This window comes from Siphateles boraxobius, unplaced genomic scaffold, assembly GCF_051911475.1.
Source record: "Siphateles boraxobius isolate OS27281-9 unplaced genomic scaffold, OSU_SipBor_1 19, whole genome shotgun sequence".
Lineage (NCBI taxonomy): Eukaryota > Metazoa > Chordata > Actinopteri > Cypriniformes > Leuciscidae > Siphateles > Siphateles boraxobius.
Genome location: NW_027508799.1, coordinates 21813985 through 21832984, shown reverse-complemented (window position 1 = coordinate 21832984; position 19000 = coordinate 21813985). Strand labels below are relative to the sequence as shown.

The following is a 19000-nucleotide window of genomic DNA, read 5'->3' as shown; positions in this document are numbered from 1 at the left end:
GTATTGGCTAGATTTGAGCAACGCCGTAAGAGACACAGGGCAGAGCGCATCATGAAGAAAGAGCAGGCTCATTAAGACTTACGGTTGCAAATCACAAATTTGAGTGTGCGAATTTCAGCATAGTGCCAAAACGAAGGGCAAGAACTTCTACTTTATCAATGCTTTATGAAGTGTCAAGAAAAGAGCCACCGCTTGCAGTCAAAGCAGTTTGTTTTGCTTACTAAGCGCTGAGGGATGACTCTTACGAAATACAAACATAACAAATTATCAGGCTCTTACGCAACTGCCCCTTCAGTTTGGAGGCTTTATTAGCAATTGATGTTCATCAGCTATTGAAGTTTTACCCATTATTCCATTATTTAATTTGTTCTCCCAGAGAGCAGGAGGAAGCTAATTTCGAACCAGACTTTTATGTTCACAGAGCTGGTTTTAGCTAATTATGTCCACTAGGACTGCATGACCAACATTTACAGTCCAATATCACCACCACCAGAAAAAAAAAGGTGAGCATTAAAAAACCCAGCAACCAAATGATAAACTACAGGGTCAAATTACCCAATTACATCTGATTATTTCCCTAGAGGTGTGACCAAACCAAGGAAACATGGAGGAAAATGATTCCTTGGGGAAAAACGGCCGGGTTAATGAAGATCTAAACATGCCACGTTCTGCAAACCGCTCTAAAGCAAGGGCGTTAGTCTAACCCCACAACCCACAATGCCCTGGCACGGTAACACAAAAGTTATAACCAAACCTGCAGGACCAATTGCAGTCACCCAGATTTGAGTGTCAACACTCGTTACTATGCCGACTGTCACAATGTCATTTCTGGCACCGCCGGTCAGTGCAGACTCTGCGCTTCCTGCGGCCATGTGACCTCTGACACTTGCCATAGAGGCAAGGGCACTTGAGACACGCAAGCAGGCGGACATATGCAAAAACCCAGTCTCTCGCGTATCCTCCACTGCAAAAGCACAAAAGAAGCCACAAACACACACTGTGACTCAAAGAGACACACTGCACCCTGGGCAAATGACCTTCTGTGAGCAACCAACCATTCTTGTTTGTTCCACATGAGTGCAGGTATATGACTGCTGCTGGGCGGGGTCATGAAGAGAAAGGATTTGTGATGTATTCTGTCATTGAGCTGCCTGTGGCCTAAATCCATAGCAATAAGCCACAAAAAACAAGTGTGACAGAGTGAGAGACAGAACGAATTAAGCGACAGCTTTGTTGCAAGCGAACAACAGTCCTCAAAAGACACACACAAAAATAAGAAAACACATTAGAAACATGAGCGAAAACCTCTAAGATGGGTAATGAGAGACTCTAAACTCTGATTGAATAAACATTGTTTGAAATGGTAACAATGGCCTTCATTGTAGAGTTTTGCTAATGAAAGAATTTATCAAACCCTGTCTGGAAACCACTATGAACCAATCTTTCCTTAACAGTTGTAGTCCACAATTTTCTTAGGCCAGATTTGCTCATCAATTTTCTAAAATTTGAGTTTAAACAATTATAATACAGGTTTAGGGCATTTATCTTGATTGATATAACAGAAATGCATGCTTTTTAGTGGCTTATTGCTTTATTAGTAGTAGTAGTATCAGCCGTTGTAAGCCGCAGTTTTTGCCAATAGTATGTTAGTGTATCTTTCCCTGTTGTGTGGAGCACTCAAGGAGAGGTCAGACTTTTCTTCAGGGACTAAAGATACAGCAGAGTTACATTCATAAAAACTGCATCTCTCACACACTGAGTTCAGGGGAGGGGGCCGTTCCAAACACTGATTAAAGGTGACAGCGTGTCAATTCCAATAGAGTGTGTTCCGCCCAGTGAGAGCGAATCCCCATTAACACCCAGAGCGCATGCACACACAAACACACAGGGCCAAAGGGAAAGAATCAAACGAATAGTCCAAGTACATACCGGAAAACACTGGATTTACCTGACAAATTAATCTACATCCAAGAGAGTTACATGCATCAAACACTGCTGCACTGCAACTACAATACCCATAGTAAAACTTGGGCTAATCCAGCTTTTTTTTAATAAGGCCTTTCATTTTGTCACAGCCATCTAATAATGCTTAAAAAAGCCATGGCTTTTATTATTAATCAAATTATACTTGGTTAAATCAATTAAGCATTCATTATATTCATAATGAAGGCACCTTTGGAAATAAAGGCTCATTAATTCAAGAGAAGGCTCTTTCTGAAACTTCTGTGCGAGACATAATGGCATGGCAGAGTCATCCAACTCACACACACAGCATTCTTTTACAAAGCGTGCATGAATTGGATACTTGGAAAACCAAGATGCAAGTTCGATGGGGGCAAGGGTATGGGGGGACTATTGTTCACATTGTGTGACAAAAAATATCTAATTTAAGAGGTTCACTGGCCATTTTAAGTATATTTTAAGAAAAATCTGTTATTGTCTTTCTATTACAGAACAAGTATAGGAACAAACAGATGGTTTATTAAACTCTGAGAATATTTGCATGCAATTTTGCTAGCAGTGCTTTTGTTCTTCAAAGTGAAATAATTGAAGTATAAATCTACCCAGCAGTCTGGAGACTCTTTGTTCCTCTGCAATTCTTTGAATAAAAATAAAAAACACTTAAACTTGACAGAAGTTAAAATTAAAGATCTGAAACCCATTTTATTTCCAGGATATTGGAAATATTGATTTATTTTAAATAATGTGCACAACTATGTATATGACAAATAAATGGTAAATGATAAAACAATAATAAAACATTAAATAAAATAAAAGGCCTGGAGTTTGCGGTCCACCACACCTGGAAAATGCTAAATATCTACCAAGGTTAGGACAAGAAAAAGGCTGCAGATGGATTTCAGAAGATACGCAACCATACCTCCTTACACAGAGTCTGGTTAGGCCAGCCCTGAACGACAGCTGCAGGTTATGCAGTGCTGGACTATACAGGCACCAAAACAATAAAAAAAAACTTGGTAAAGGTAATCGGAGAGGTGGGATACATTATCAGGGTGTTTTAGCATAGTCAATTAAGGTCTACGACCCATGATGTCCGTCTGCTCGATATGTCTGTGCATATTGATGAAGCTATTAGCAGTATGGAATGACTAACAAGACAGACATGCCTTTACGTCCAATGCCTTTTCACACCAGAATCAACAAAACCATCTGCGGATGGATATGCTGTCTATACGCATTACCAAACTAATGATTCAACCACTGTAGAAATACAAATGCGAGAACCTGTATATAGATACAAGCACGACCACAAGAGAATGATCTGAGCAGAAAAAAAGTTTTTGCTTTCTTTATATCATCACTCATGATCTTGAGTGCATGTTTTGCAAAAGATAACTGAAACTGGGAAGCCTGAGCAGGGGTTAAATTAGGAATTCAGGTGTGGAGGAACCCTAAAATCTAGTGGTCATTTTGGTCATCCTATTTCTAACGCATTACATTTATCTCCAATCCCCCTAAATATAATATTAACTATGTTGAAATACTTGTTTCTAGAGTTCTACATGCCATTAAAATACATTAAATCAAACAAAAAGTTAGAATTAGAATAAATATAATTAAAAATAATCGATAAAAGTAGCAAGACCGTGACGGAATGCAACCATAGTCGGTTTGCAACTAAACCGTGAAGCCGATTAGCATGCATGGCTATGTGCTCTCTCAGAGGGCTGGGAGAAAAAAAAGAAAGAAAAGAAAATCAATATAAAAAGATCCATGAATGACAACAGCACTAAGCCTTGCTCGTTTGAACTCCTCCTGATTGACATCTGACAGCTATAACCTCTGACCCCAGCAGACGCCTACATCGAATCAGGACACAGGACCCAACCGCAGAATATGACAACTGTTTCGCTACTGTGCATGCTAACAAGATTAGCAAGAGCGCAGATGGATCTAAGTACTAATGTACTGCACGTTGGGAGGTATTAAACACGTTTATACTGCAAATCTATTGATTTTCAATGATCATGTCATATGAATAGACAATAGAACTTCATTGCCCAATGAGAAATTTCAAACATACAGGTCCAGTTATGCTTTCTGAAATCCAATTAGCTTTATAGTAATTCTCTTTAGTCTGAATGAGTTTAGTCCCCCCGGACCACAATAAATTCAAGCTTTCGACTCCATGTCTAAATGTAGCTGATGTGTAGCCCAAGCAATTTCACATATCAATCCCAAAGCATTAAGATGAGAAATACCAGTGACAGCTTGCATGTATTTTCCAGGTAAATGCATGCATGCGTAATGCGAGAGAGAGAAAACATATTTCATGCTAATATGATTGTAAAGCACCATTGCACTAGAAGGCAGAAAAAAAAAACAACACTCTGGTATTTCACTGTCAACATTTGTTTCACTGTTTCTAATGTACGCAAGCACACGGGTCTATCCGGTGACAGAGGGCAGACCGACTATCCATCAGGCGTCCCAAAGTCCACATCAATCTACTCAGGGACGCTGACAAACACATCAACCAAGCGACCTACACTGTCAGCATCCACTTAACCTGCAAACACTGAGCTAGCGCTATAAACTCACTTAGCATAATCACACACGCAGTCATACACTCATCTGAACACACACAGAACACTGTAAGCTGGATAAATGCGGCGTTTTCCAACCCAACCCAACCCACTTAAGACGGGGTAACGTTGGGTGAACGCAGATGGGAGGGGTGTGTGGAGCAGAGGTGGACGCGGAGTCTTGGATTTGGTTACTTAGCGGATAAATTTATGCATTAAAAGTGCCCAGGTGGCATGGCACTTTGGGAATCAACAGCTGCGAGATGTCAGCATGCGGGGAGCTTCTCCTCAGCCTCATATCACCGACAGCAGCTGTTCGGGTGCAGTGGCGGCTGCGCAACTTATACCGCGGCTTACACCGCTAATGTCACCGCCCTCCTGTCAGCCGTTACAAACTCCCACCAGCCTGAAATTCCTGCATGGTAAAGGTAAGAAATCACCAGAAACTCTGGCCCCCCGTCGCAGCGGCGTTGGTGTCGAAATGCTAAGTGGTTTAGCACCATTTCTGTGGGGGTTAACTGTGGCAAATGAAGCCTGTTTGCGAAAAAAAGAACCCAGGCTGGTTTTGAGGGGTCTGGCACACGTCGCAACTACCCACCCGCGCAGATGATGCCCCCAGGGAAACGCGGCAGCATATGGGGACTTACACAACAACACAGAGTTTCTGCTCCAATGTTGACTTTACACACAGTTATTAGAGGAAGATCGCAAAAAGATGACAATGTAGTTAAAGAAAACAAAATGATGAATATAAAAAACACTGCTGACAAGGTTGAGTGTATAGCCAATAGAATCATCTGATCAATCTAAAAAAAAAAAAAAAAAAAAAGCTGTGTTTTTGATCATTTTCACAAATATGTCATGGCCCCCAGTATATTTTGTTGTATGAATATCTGTATGCAATAATCAAAAGAACAGACCCTCTTTCCATTTTATTCTAGCGTCATGCATTCTTTATCAACACTTGAATGTGGCTAAGTTTCACAAAAAAAGCAACTGAGCAAAAAGCTGAGAAAATCACGGTTTTTGTCAAAGACTACATCCAATTCGGATTCAGAATGATAATTAAAACATAAATGGAGTAGAGTCCATCCATCAACACACCTAATGCTTGCACAGTCCTATAGCTCGTCCTGGGTTGACATTTCATTCATTAACATTAGGCAATTTTAATTTGTATGCGGTGTAATGATGATGATCGCGTTATTTTACATATGCATGATTACATATGATAACGCTTGTTTCTGAATCTTCTTCGCATGTGTTTTGATCAGGAGATTCACTACTCTTTCAGAAGATGCGTTATAGCGCCACATCCATAACAGTGGATATAAGGAAAGCCAGAAAATTCTGTCAATGGTGGGGAAATGTGGGGAAAATGGTGGGGAAAAAAGACAATATAGGGTGGAATTTTGTTCCATTTTGGTAGTTGTTGATTAGATGGAGGCAGATTTGAATGTTTGCAGTCAATTGTAAGAAACGGGCAGGGTTTAAGCAGACTAAATGATTGAAGTCTGATATGCGTTGCCATAGATAGAGCATCATTTCACCAAAAGATTAAAAGAAAAAAAGAAAACAAATGGAACATATGCATGGATAAATTGTTCACATCACAATAACATCAAAAACATGCATGCAGTAAAGAGATAAGGTGAATTTCTATTTCATGCCAACTTCAAAGCACCAGCAAGTATGTTAAAGCTAAATTGGCTGTTGAACAAGTGGTTGACTATTCTGCTCATTCCTAGACTCAATAGTGTTGTTCCAGTACAAGGAAGATGTATTCAAAGAATCGAATGCACTGGAGGAGTTCTGACATTCCAATCTGAACAAACCTCCTGATGTTTGTACAAAGCTGAGAAAAATAAAAGCCTTTCAAATCAGTATTCATTTGCAGTAAAGACTAGAAGCGGAGCTATTTAAAGCGGCTTATTTCCAGCTAGCCTGCCTACCTGCTGTCTGCCCACACTTCACCGCATGAAATAACCACATACGACATATGTTTTAATCAGACTCCATGACAGAGTTGGGATAGACGGGGAAATCAAGTGAAGTCTTCACACAAATCTATTTATCAAATAAACAGTATTTCAAAACCCTGACCTAAAGAGGATTAATATTTCCTTTGTTTCTTTCTGCAAAGGAGTTAACACACACAAATGTGTGCAAAAAAATTAAAATAAAATAAAAGCAAAATAATCCACTTTATTTAACCCAACAAGTCTTGATGCCCGGTTGTCATGGCTACAGTTAAGCAGCCTCTTCATTTTCTCAGATCGAATATTCCACCTCTCGCAGCTTTGCTCATCGACTCGCTTGCATCTGACAAACATGGGCGTTTAGCTGTCTTTACACAACGGAGATACTGAGAAACCGGGTAGTAAAAAAAAGAAAAAAAGAGGTAAGATGACAGAGAAAAATTAGACTGACATCGACAGCAGTTCTATAGGGGGACACTTATGTCCTGAAGGAGGCCTGGTAGCCTAAAACCAGTCACCCCCCCCCCTCCAGCCCCCACACACATACACACCCAACACACACAGCTGGCTGCAAGCCCATGGCACAGATGAGACAGAGTGAGGGGAAATACTGAGAAAAGGGAGATGCATGAGAGAGAAAGAGAAGCGCATGAGAGAAAGATGAAAAGAGGAAGTGAAGCCCGAGTACGTGTTTACATAACAGTGCAACTCCTTGAGGGTAGACAAAATGCCTGTCTGTTTGAGTAGAGCAAAATAAATCACTCTAGAACTCTGCATTCAAAAGGAAAAGTGCACTTTAAAGAAATAGTTCATCCAAAAATTTAAAGCTCCATAATTTATTCACCTGCATTTCATTCCAAGCTCGTACAACTTACTTTACTGCGTTGAACACAAAAGGCGATTTTGTAATAATCTGCTGGTTTCTCTTTTCCATGCAATTACAATGAATGCGGACTGGAACTTACAAACCATAAAAAAGCACCATAAAACTATTACAAATGTGGTTCATACATAATATTTCAAGTCTTCTGAAGTTATATGACAGATTTGAGTGATAAATGTAGTTAAATTTAAGTATTTTTCACTGAAAACCTCAACATCCGTTCATCTCCTTTGACCAACTGATTCAATAAAAAATGTACTAAAGACTCAATCATGAATCTGACATTGCTACTGCATAAATGTGTCAAGAAAAGCTAGAGTGGTGATGTCAAGGTTTAAATTATGTCACACAAAGCTATCATGAACCATTCTCTGTACTTAATGAAGTATTCATTGTAATTGCAAGGAAAAGAGAAAAATTCATATACATTTAAAACAATATAAGGGTGAATGAATCATGTCAGCCTTTTCAATTATAGGTGAACTATCCCTTTAAGATGTTCAAATCGTGACCCTTCACTCTGACTTACTGAAAACAGGAAGTTGTAAGGTGAATCTGACACTGTAATTTGATTCGGATTCAATCGGATCAATTCTTGATTGAGTTTCTTGTGCTAGTGTGCAGTGCAGTCCTGGCCATGTGCAGCCGTGTTTAATAGAATTGCAGGCTCTGAACCACTTCCACTCGCTCTCTGGCCCAACACACACTGACAGCACATGAAAAAGAGCCCGCTTACTTTTCTGCTGAAGAAATGGCTCTTTCTGTCAACGAGCCTGTGGCGTTCTGTAACAGCAACCCAAAATGGCTCTGTGTGCAGTCCGACACGGTTAGATTTATGTCTGGATGTTAAACCTACGGGTCCACAGGGGTCAGGAGGGGTCGTCATGAGAGACTGATGGCCTGGGACAATGGAGGGGAGCTGTATGTGATTGATGCTGAGGGGTCTTAACGTAACGGCCCGCTACAACTCTTCAGGCAATCGGATGTCATAGAAGTAACAGAAACACACACGCATGAAAGAACCCAAGGAACACAAATAATACAACCTCCACACTTGCCTACATTCAATGACAGATGTAACACCAAAGCCTTGAGGGAATTGCGTCAAATACATACCAAATGATTGAGAGAGAAAGCAAGAAAAAAAAAAACTATTTTATTAGAATCTTCCCAATTTAAGTTTAGCTCGATGGACAGCATCTGGGACAAGCTGTTGATTGATATGGATTCATCCCATCAGTTTGTGTAAAAAGAAAATCATATACAGTAATGCAGGTACAAAGGAAGTCTATGGGACAAGATATTCCTGAGGGTTTAAAATGTGATTAACAAAATCTGTACAAGCAAGCACTAATGCCGGTAATACTAATACTACTAATAATATTTTTATTCAACATTCATTTGCCAAATTGTATCGATAAAAAAATAAATAATACGTATTCTTTTCCCAAATAAATAAAAAAATATACGTTTTACTAAAAAAAAAAACATTAAAATATGTTGTTAATATCTTTTGTTTACTGTATAATTTACATTTATTCATTTAGCAGAAATAACTGCTAATTTGTACCAATCATGAGGGAATTCTAAAATTGTTAAGCAATGCCAAAAACTTGTGGCTGAACTTTCAAAACTATATTTGAACTTTATCCTGGAGCAATGGCTTGCTTCAGAAATCCTGACTGTAAGTCCATAACCACAAACAATTTCTGCTTATTTTTACAACCCGAGGAACGAGTCGAAATTATTTTCCATGGTAAATCGACAGCATGTCACAGATGCAGTTGACAGCACTTAACTTATATTGAGCACAGAACATTTCTGTAAAAATCCACCCATCACAAACTCATTACCAAATGCATACAGAGATGATGGCAATTGAAGCTTCTAGAATAGAAAAAGCCAAATCTTTCCATCACAGCACAGTCCACTCACAAGGTGTTTGCAGCCATTTTGCTCACAAACATAGCTCCGCAAGTAAATCAGCAATATGAATGAACAGAAAGAAAAGGGAAAGAACGAGCGTGTAAAAACAGGAGGGAGAGTGAGTGGATGCATTCAGGAAGGGAATTGGCAGCAGATCTAAGAATAGCCTCTCGCTGCACTGAGGACTTCGTTTTTTTCCAGAGCAGGTAATAAAGAAAATTGATGAGCCGTTAGCTGAATCCCAAAGCTCTAGAACTGCCGGCTTAAACCTGTCTACTGTGCTCTCACAGGGGTATGTGTGCGCATGGCAGACAGAGAAAGAGCCACGATGACCTGCGAAAGAGAAATGCAGGTGGAATGCGCGAGAATGCTGTTTGCTGAAAGCCGCTGAAAGCCTGGGTCCTCTGAGGTGGTCTTATTTAGCTGTATAATGATGGATTTTAGGCACAGGAGGCTTGAGACGCATTTCTTGATAACAACATTGCGAGAAACTCCAAATAAACCAAAAAGCCTCTGAAAATTCATCTTGTGTCAATGAGCCTAAATTGATTCAGTAAAGTGATCACATAAAAGACTTCTCAGTAAAAAGCAGCTGTAACGCCGCTTGAGTCTGGTAATGGACCAGCCGTGAGAAGGGCTGTTATGACATGACTATTCTTAAAAAAAAATAAAAATAAAAAAAAGACAGTAGCAAGAAACAAATATTTAGTATATATTAACCAGGAATGAAGGGACGTCCCACCGCCAGAAAAAATTAAAAAACGTAAATGTTAGTGGGCGTGCGCAAGGGAAGGTCCACTCTTTTTAATTACTGTCGGGCAATTAGAAAGGACACCTAAAGCGACAGCCGAGTTGAGGGTACTAAACGTTTTGGCGGTGGAGAGTTTGTACTCCCAAAAAGGAGCAAATGTCAGCAGGCTAGAGGGAAATGCCATCTGTAACTGTGTGTGTGTGTGTGTGTATAAATCCACTAGGAAGGAACAGAACAGAGGTGTCAAAAGTATTCACATTCGTTACTCAAGTAGAAGTATAGATACTAGGGTTTAAAAAGACTTCTGTAGAAGTTGAAGTATCAACTCAAGCTTTTTACTCAAGTAAAAGTGTAAAAGTAACTGGTTTCAAAACTACTTAAAGTATAAAAGTAAAAGTAATGCAAGGGAAAAAAATGCCATTAAGGACAAAAGCTTAGGCCGCTCCACAGGGGCACTACCACCTCCTGAAAACAACATGTTTCTAAAGGCCATGACTCTAACGTTATACTAAAATGTTAATGTTGAAAAATTTGGGATGCACTACCTGTTTCAGCCAAGGGTTCAACTTGATCAAACAGGCATCTCATTTCAACAGACCAAGCAATGTTATTTTCCATGTTTTATAGGGACTTTCCATAGACAATGATTTTTATACTGTACAAACTGTGTATTCTACACCCCTTGAGTTTTGCCGCTTCACACAACCAAATGTAACAGCCTCTCACAAGTTAGAAAGAAAACACAAAACCAACCAGTTTAGCGATGTGTGTTCAGGAGGCGGGACTCAGATCTATTAAACGTTTGTTGGCCATTTTTTGAACGATGACAACCCGAAATGAAAACAAGCCGAAATGAAATAGGAGTAACGAGGCTATTTATAAAATGTAAGGAGTAGAAAGTACAGATAATTGCTTGAAAATGTAAAGAGTAGAAGTAAAAAGTCGGCTGAAAATAATTACTCAAGTAAAGTATAGATACCCAAAATTCTACTTAAGTAATGTAACGAAGTATTTGTACTTCGTTACTTGACACCTCTGGCACAGAAATGCAGTCTCATTCATTGCACAGACTCATACAGGCAAGCAAGCAAGCAAGCAAGCACACACACACACACACACAGAGAGAGAGAGAGTGTATGTGTGTGTGTGTGTGGATCTCAGAGCAAGTGACTTTTACATCTAAACACTGCTGAATTTAAAGGACAAGTAGACAGTTTATGTATTCCTTTACTGTCATATCCCCAGGCAGCAGAGACAGAGGGACTCGATTTATTACAATATTATAATATACTGTAGCAGTTCAGAGTCACTAGGAGTGCAAATAAAAATAAGCCTTTTCTTTTTACAAAATATATTTGGAGCCTTCAGGAACAAAAAAATCTAAAGGATCTTAACATTTTCTATCCCACCTTGAATATGGTAAAAATACAGAGCATGGTCAATATTTTTAGTATTTTTTAAACTCTTTGCTACATATAATAAAAGAGTATAAACCATTAATGTCTCACACAATACAACCAGGAACATTTATTAGCTAAATATGGTCCATTATGATTTAACAACACCTTCAAATCATTAAAGAAATCAGGCCGTGCCATATGATTTCCAGTGTTTTGGATTGACAGACTTGACAACTGCAAGCAGATCTCTTCACTTCACAGACTTGTGACTTTAAAGGACTAAATACAGGAAACACTAATGCCATCAACTCAGGCAGAAAAATGGTTGTTCTTGGTCTGCAATCTCCCTGGAGGGGCAAAGACTCTGTGCGACTACAGGGAAACTGCCCTTCAACCTTCGAAATTTGGATTAGAAATTCCTCCAAAAAAAAGAAAGAAAAAAAACTTATATGCAGCGGTTGCACACAATCATTTGTGTTCTCTGCCTGCATATTCAAGCATGTGTTAATCTGCAGTAATGCAATTCACAATGTCATATCTAATTACAGTCTAAGCAGACAACACGCATGCACACACCGTGCTTCCCCGTGAGAATGGGACTAGTGGAAGTGCTGTGGCTTGCTTTCTGCACGGGTGAACCACAAACCTGCCTAAAAGAATGTCTATCAAGAGCCTAGAGGGATATCCCATAAAAGAGAGGAGGGAGGCTATGGAATGGCCAAAGAGACAGGGTGACATCTCGTGTTTGCACAAGCCTGTATACGCGTGAGCCTATGTGCATGATAAGTGCAGCGTGAGCTAGATGTCTTCCTGCATGTATGCAGATGCCTGAAAATCCTGTCTCAATGCGGATGGATTTTCGTGTCTCCGCAGATTGAGTATTTACACGGCCGATCTGTCACTACTTCCTGTCTTGCCCATGTATGCGCTCGCCAACTCTCCTTCAAACTGGGACTGACATTAAGCGTTCAAAGGTCCTCACGCTTGAATGGCGGAGTCTGTGTCAGTACAAAAGTATGACACCAGGTAAATGTGTGTCAGATTTGCATACAAAATGGGGACAAAATGAAGAAAACCACTAAATAAAAATAATAAAAATAAGGCATTAATGAAAATCTAAAAATGTGAAGTTAAATTTAAATTTGGAGTTACAGGATATAAAATGTAATTAGCTCACTATTAAAACAATATACATAAGTGAATTGAAATCACATTATAAAAATAAAGGTCTGCTAAAGTTACAAATAAATGTGACAAACTGCAGCAAAAGATTTGTGATACACGTCTGTGTGTGGTTATAAAGAGCCCTGGCTTGCCTTCGGGGCTGTTAAGAATTGCTTATGTGGTGGTGTGTATGTGAGGTGTGTACGTGAAGTGTATGCGTGTTAGGAGTAGATGACCTAAGCCCATTTTCTATGCAGAAATGCGCATCTTACATAATCCATGAGATGTATGGAATAGCCCTTCTCAGCTTTTCCCCTTTGTGTGATGAGAGATGATCTTTTCTTGCCCTCTACTGAGGTAAGCAAGAGTAGAGCACCTAATGTCACTCACATTCACACACACAATACTCTAACACAAATCAAAACCGGTGTTGGTGAACATACATCAAAACAATTTCCCAGGAGGCACTGCTTTTCACAGAACACATTTCCCCATAGAATAAAGCACTTTTTTTTCTAGTGGTACTTAAACTGGATGCACGATGAAAAGGACCAAAGACATATTTTGGGAATAACAGATTTTTCAGTGCAAGAAAAGTTGCTTTTCATCATTAGCGTGACAGGATTAGCAATTTGAATAGTATTGTAGACCAAATTGGTGTTTGTCTGTGCATGCTATGCTAAATAAAAATAAATTAATGTTTTTTTCCAGATATGATTGCATTAAGTACCTTAGGTACTCTGAAAAACTAACCAGAATAGAACAGATTTTTTTTGTAAACTTACTGTTCCGGCTAAACACTGCAATATTTCTGGGAGGGCTGATTTGTCGTTTGTCTCTCACACACAGATCAGAAAATGAGAATACTGATAAAAAATAAAAATAAAATAAAACTACTCTATCATAATCAGTCTGGAATAAATTTTTGAGCAAAAACAAAGACATATGGCCTGGCAAGGATAGTGTTATTGCTAATATATGAAGCCATTGCTAAGTGTCACCAGAACATTAATTAGCTTCCTTACTAAAAGTGCGAGGAGAATTAATTATTTTTTTGTAGGGTTTGTTGACACAGAGAGACCCAATTTGCTTTCCTGCCAGCAAAGAACACTTGGGTGCGTAAATACTCTATTAAACTTTTGTTTTGCAATGGTATCCGTTGCAGAGATCTTTATTAGCACATTTGCAGGACCGCAGTCCACAGATCTGCCAAACTTTTTAGCACAAGAAAACTTGTGCGTGGGTTTAAAAAATTAAAAAATACGAGTACCGATAGGGGTTTGTGGATGGATTACGCTCATCTGTAATGTAGGGGTGACCTGAACAAACTCTTCGCGCTGCTCATAATCACTGCTTCTGCCAGGGGAGGCTCTCTCATTCGTATGTAGCAAAGACGACTGCAATTGCTCATGAATTCAAGATGAGGAATAGGAACCACAGAGACGCCATGAGAAGCGCAAAGAGCTTTTTCTTGTTTGTTCAAGATTCATGCTGCAAGGCGTTTTGTTCTGATTTGGCATGGAGAGCACTTGAGTAAACTTTGCCATGGAGGAAACCTCGATGAAAAAGAGTAGCAAGACTTAATGTGATGAATTCTTAAGATGTACATTAAATTATGATACGATAATGCTCCCGCCAGGGAATTAACTGTGGGATTAACAAATGAGATATAATACTTTTGAAAAACTGAATACAAACACACTGCTAACAAATTACTTCTGTTTTAATAAAAGAAAAAAAACAGATGAACCCTTTACTTTAGAATAAGTACATTATTAAACATAATAAATGATACATATAAAACGAATACTATTAAAACAAAGTTAATATTAAAGTCAATTTATGATACTTGTTCCTGTGTCATTTTTTAAGTTGATTCTTCGCAAATAACACTTTGTTCTTTCAAAATTATGTGTTAATTCATGTGTAATTACTTCCACCAACTAATCAAGTATTCTCGTAGGTGAAGAATCTGCCATTAAGAATACATACGAGCGAGTCGCTCGAATGGCGGCACCATGTTGCGGCTCCATCTTGAAAATACATTAGCCAAAGAGGGACATACCTGGAAATTCAAGCTTCGCCTTTTGCACCGTGACGAATGCGAGGGGGAGATTACTCGCGACTGCTGGCAGATTTGAAAGCCTGTTGAAGATGGAGGATCACGCCTATTCTCGAGGATATGTAACAGAGTCGCCAAGTTTACCTTTCCCTCTACCTTTAGCTTTCCCTCGCACCACCGTCGCATCAACTGATCTCTGACTCTGCTTACGGAGAAATCTGTAGCCTACGCTGTAAACATTGCCTTACACTATTAATCTCATACAATATACAGAATAACGATAGCACTGATACTTTACTAACATTAACTTGCATTCGTTTGGGGACCTGATAGCTGATGTTAGCAATGAAATGGTGACAAAATAACGAAAAACGTAAAACTATTATTCGTTTTACATAGAGGTCATAACCTACATATTAACTGACTAAATAACTAAATGCAATTTGTAATAGTTTTCTAAAGTAACCTCATCACTTGAAGGAACACTCATGGACGAAGTCGAAATAGAAGCCAGGTTAATCTTGGAATAATACGGCCACCGTAGGAGTTAAAACGCCCTCGGAATGGGAGGGGCTAAAAAAGTAATATTCAGTTGGTAGTCATATACAATTTCACCGCTAGATCGGAGAAAATCTTACACAGTGTATGCTTTAAGTGCAAAACTTAACAATTTTTTTTTTTTGTACTGTCCTGAATAAGATATTTTACATAAAAGATGTTTACATTTAGTCCATTAGACAAAAAAAGCTGAATTTATAAAAATTTCAAAAGCTCACATACTCTTGATTCTTAATACCGTCTCTCATGACCTGGATGATCCACAACTGTTTTTTTGTTTGTTTTAGTTTTGAGATTGTTGTTCCTGAGTCCCTTGTTTGTCATGAGCAGTTAAACTGCCCAAAGGTTCAAACATTCACTGATGCTTCAGGAGGAAACACGATGCATTGAAGATCAAGGTAAATTGTACTTAATTTGTCTTCCGGAAAACATGCAAGTATCTTTGTTGCTTCCGAAGGGCAATACTAAATAAAAAATAAATAAAAAAAGATTACAAAATGTAAAATTTAAAAAAGATATTTAATCAAAATTAGAAATATGTGGACATCTTCGGTTCTTAACCCTCTGGGGTCTGAAACCGCATCGTGTCTCCTTCTGCATTATCAGTGAATGTTTGAACCTTTTATATTATTTGAGTTTGAGTCCTTCAGTTGTCCTCAGTGTGAAAATATGGATCTCAAAATCATACAGTCACTGCTGGAAAGGGTTCAAATATGCAAAAGATGCTGGAAAACTAAAGTATTTGCAGGTCCTGGAGTATTTTTCTGAAGAACATTGGGCAGTTTAACTGACAAACAAGGGACTCAAGAACAACCATCACAATAAATAAAACAGCTGTGGATTATTCAGGTAACGATACACAGTATTAAGAATCAAGGGTTCATAAACTTTTAAACGGGGTCATTTTTATAAATTCAGTTTTTTTTTCTTCATCTTGTGGACTATGTAAACATCTTTTATGTAAAATATCTTATTCAGGAAATTCCTAAATAAAAAAGTAATATGCATTTTTTACAATCCCTCTTATTTTCTGCAAGGGGTTCACAAACTTTCGAGCACCACTGTATATATTATACACTGCATATATACAGCAACATTATATAACTAATTAATGTTCAGACAGAAACTCATGAATAGTTCAGACGAACATTCTCAAATTTGATTGGTCCAAGAGTCAGTGTACGCATGCTGATGTTTGCAGCCAATGTTTTACATCAGAGACATCAGTCCTGCCATGTTTGTTGTCTCTCTTTAGCCAGCCAAGTCCCTATTGTGGCGGAGCAGGCCTTAGCGCAAGCCTCCGGGGAGAGTTGCTGTGTCTAATTGGATAACTCTTACTGTGATTCACCACAGTGCTCTGGTTGTTCCTGTCTGACACAGCCTGCCCTCCATTTGTTAAATTAGAAGGCAACGATGACAGTGGTGAGAGGAGCGAGGAACAGAATGGAAATACATATATAATCACACACTTTCCTTTTAGGGCCATTTCTACACACCACTTAATGCAAGTTAGAGCAACTGAAAGCACATGCCTGTGCCTGACAAAAGTGGGAGAGAAAGACAAGGAGATATGCTACTCTATATAACTGGTCTAAAAGTCAAGACACCATTTACTTGATTAATACATGTTCCTGGTCTTCCTGTGGATCAGGCATTAAAACGGTTCAGGGGTGAAAAAGGTGAGAAGGATTTTACCCATCTAGGGGGGTTCGGGGGCATGCTCCCCCGTAAGAAAATTGTATGTATTCCATATTTAAAGCATCAATCTGATGCATTTTTAGATGCATTTTTTGCATACCAGCGCAAAAAAAAAAAAAAAAAAATCTAATAGAATTTCTATAACTCTGTGTTGAACTGATAATTAAACAAAATCTAAACAAAATCTACTTAATACAGACAACTTCATTATAAAGAAAAACAACAAATCAAAAAAAATATGATCATAACCTATGACAAAAATTCTATTATAAACTACATTAGTGGATAACTCAGCGGTAAAATTTAGTCTAGAAAAATCACAAGAGTACAATAATTTTATAAAATCTGAACATTTAGTGAAAAAAACATTATTTACTGGGAAACAAATAAGACACAATAAGTGTAGCACTAAATCTGGTAAAACGTTATACTTTGCTATTTGTATTGTTGTAAAATACATTAATGAAAAACAAGATAAAAATCAGAAAGATCAATTATTTTATATATAGTCTAGGCTACTATAAAATTAAGAATTTTGTTTAAATGTATATCACAGCTGTTTAATGAGGCAGCAACATATGATAGATAGGACAGAACAAAAAAGGCTATTAATAATCTTTCATTGCGCAAAAGTATTATATGATTATGAAAGGATCCAACACAGTGCGGCACAAAGCGCTTATGCGCATCCCGAGCGCAGAATGATGCGCTTGAAACAACACAGTCACAGCGCGCAGCGCGTCCGCATTGAAAAGTTCAAAGCACAAAGGAAAGACATATTGATACGTAGTGTATTATACAGTATCTATCTATGCAATAGTTTATTGAGCCTTCTCTTTTAACAGTTTTAAATTTCAGTTACTGTGCGTGTGAAGAACAATTATAGTGCTCTCCAGTGTTGTGATCTAACAGACACACGTAAGGAACATGATTAAGATACAGCAATAAAGTCCAGCAAGATAGTCATTTTATGCGAAACCATAGAGCTTTATCTACAGATCAAGTATAATAATATTAACATTGAATCATCTTTGAGAGAGTTTCATCGTTGACTGTGTTGTAACCATAGACTGTAAAGGTTGTAACCGAACGCGACGTGCTGTTTGATGCTGAATGGAGAATGACTGACAGCCGCAGCGGAGGGAAACGTTTTCGTGAACTTGAATTTAATGACTTAAATTTCTCTCTCACATCATAATATAGTATGACTTCATATAGTGTACCCCCCCCCCTCCCTCTCTAAACATTTTCTCATCGAATCTACACGATTCACGTAGGTCACCTATTTTGGTTTCAAAACTGTGAATTTCGCCGAAAGGTGAGTGATTTTCATGTCTGTGTGGATAATTTATTAGTGCATTTTATTTCAAAGGAATAAATCCTATGAGTGTATACGCAAATTAAATATTACAAAATATATATTTAAGAGGGGTGTAACGATATTCAAACCGAACCGAAAAACCGCGATTCAGAACCCACGATATTTATCGCAATACTCTCATGGCGTACCGAACATGCCCTGCCCCCTGCTACCCTGGCCCAGCCCTTGCTCATTCAATCTTATGTGTACACAACAAATTCAATTTTGTAGCCTAACCACCATTAACACCATATAATAGCAAGCTCCGTGTTTTGATAATTTCGATAATAAGCAATGTGTAATCTTTCAAATTCTATTTGATCACGAAATTCAAACAATAAAAGCCGTTTTGGCGCTCTTTGATGTGGCGTGCCAGATCACTGTACTAGCTCCTCATTTCAAGCGGCAATGCGGCGCATTTGCAGCTCAATGCAGCCCCCCCATATCATCATTTCATAACGATATGAAAATATAATTATGAGCCTAAAACAGATTTAAGCAAAGTGAGGGAATCACCTCTGAAAAAGCACTTTCAGATGAATGACTGAAGAAAATCTGAGTTTGGGAAAGACTCAAAACTGCAAACCGATCAACCTGAAAACTCCAGAATAGCATTTACTTTCTCAAGAACTCAGATAACCTCATCTGTGGCATGTATGTAATTATCTTGTC

The 19000-nt window shown here is 38.5% G+C and overlaps 1 protein-coding gene across 1 annotated transcript in view; it reads right to left on the bottom strand.

The window, feature by feature from the left end:
• Nucleotides 1-19000, bottom strand: part of snd1 (staphylococcal nuclease and tudor domain containing 1) — a 167285-nt gene that overhangs the window by 26358 nt on the left and 121927 nt on the right. The gene's annotated exons all lie outside the window — the stretch shown is intronic.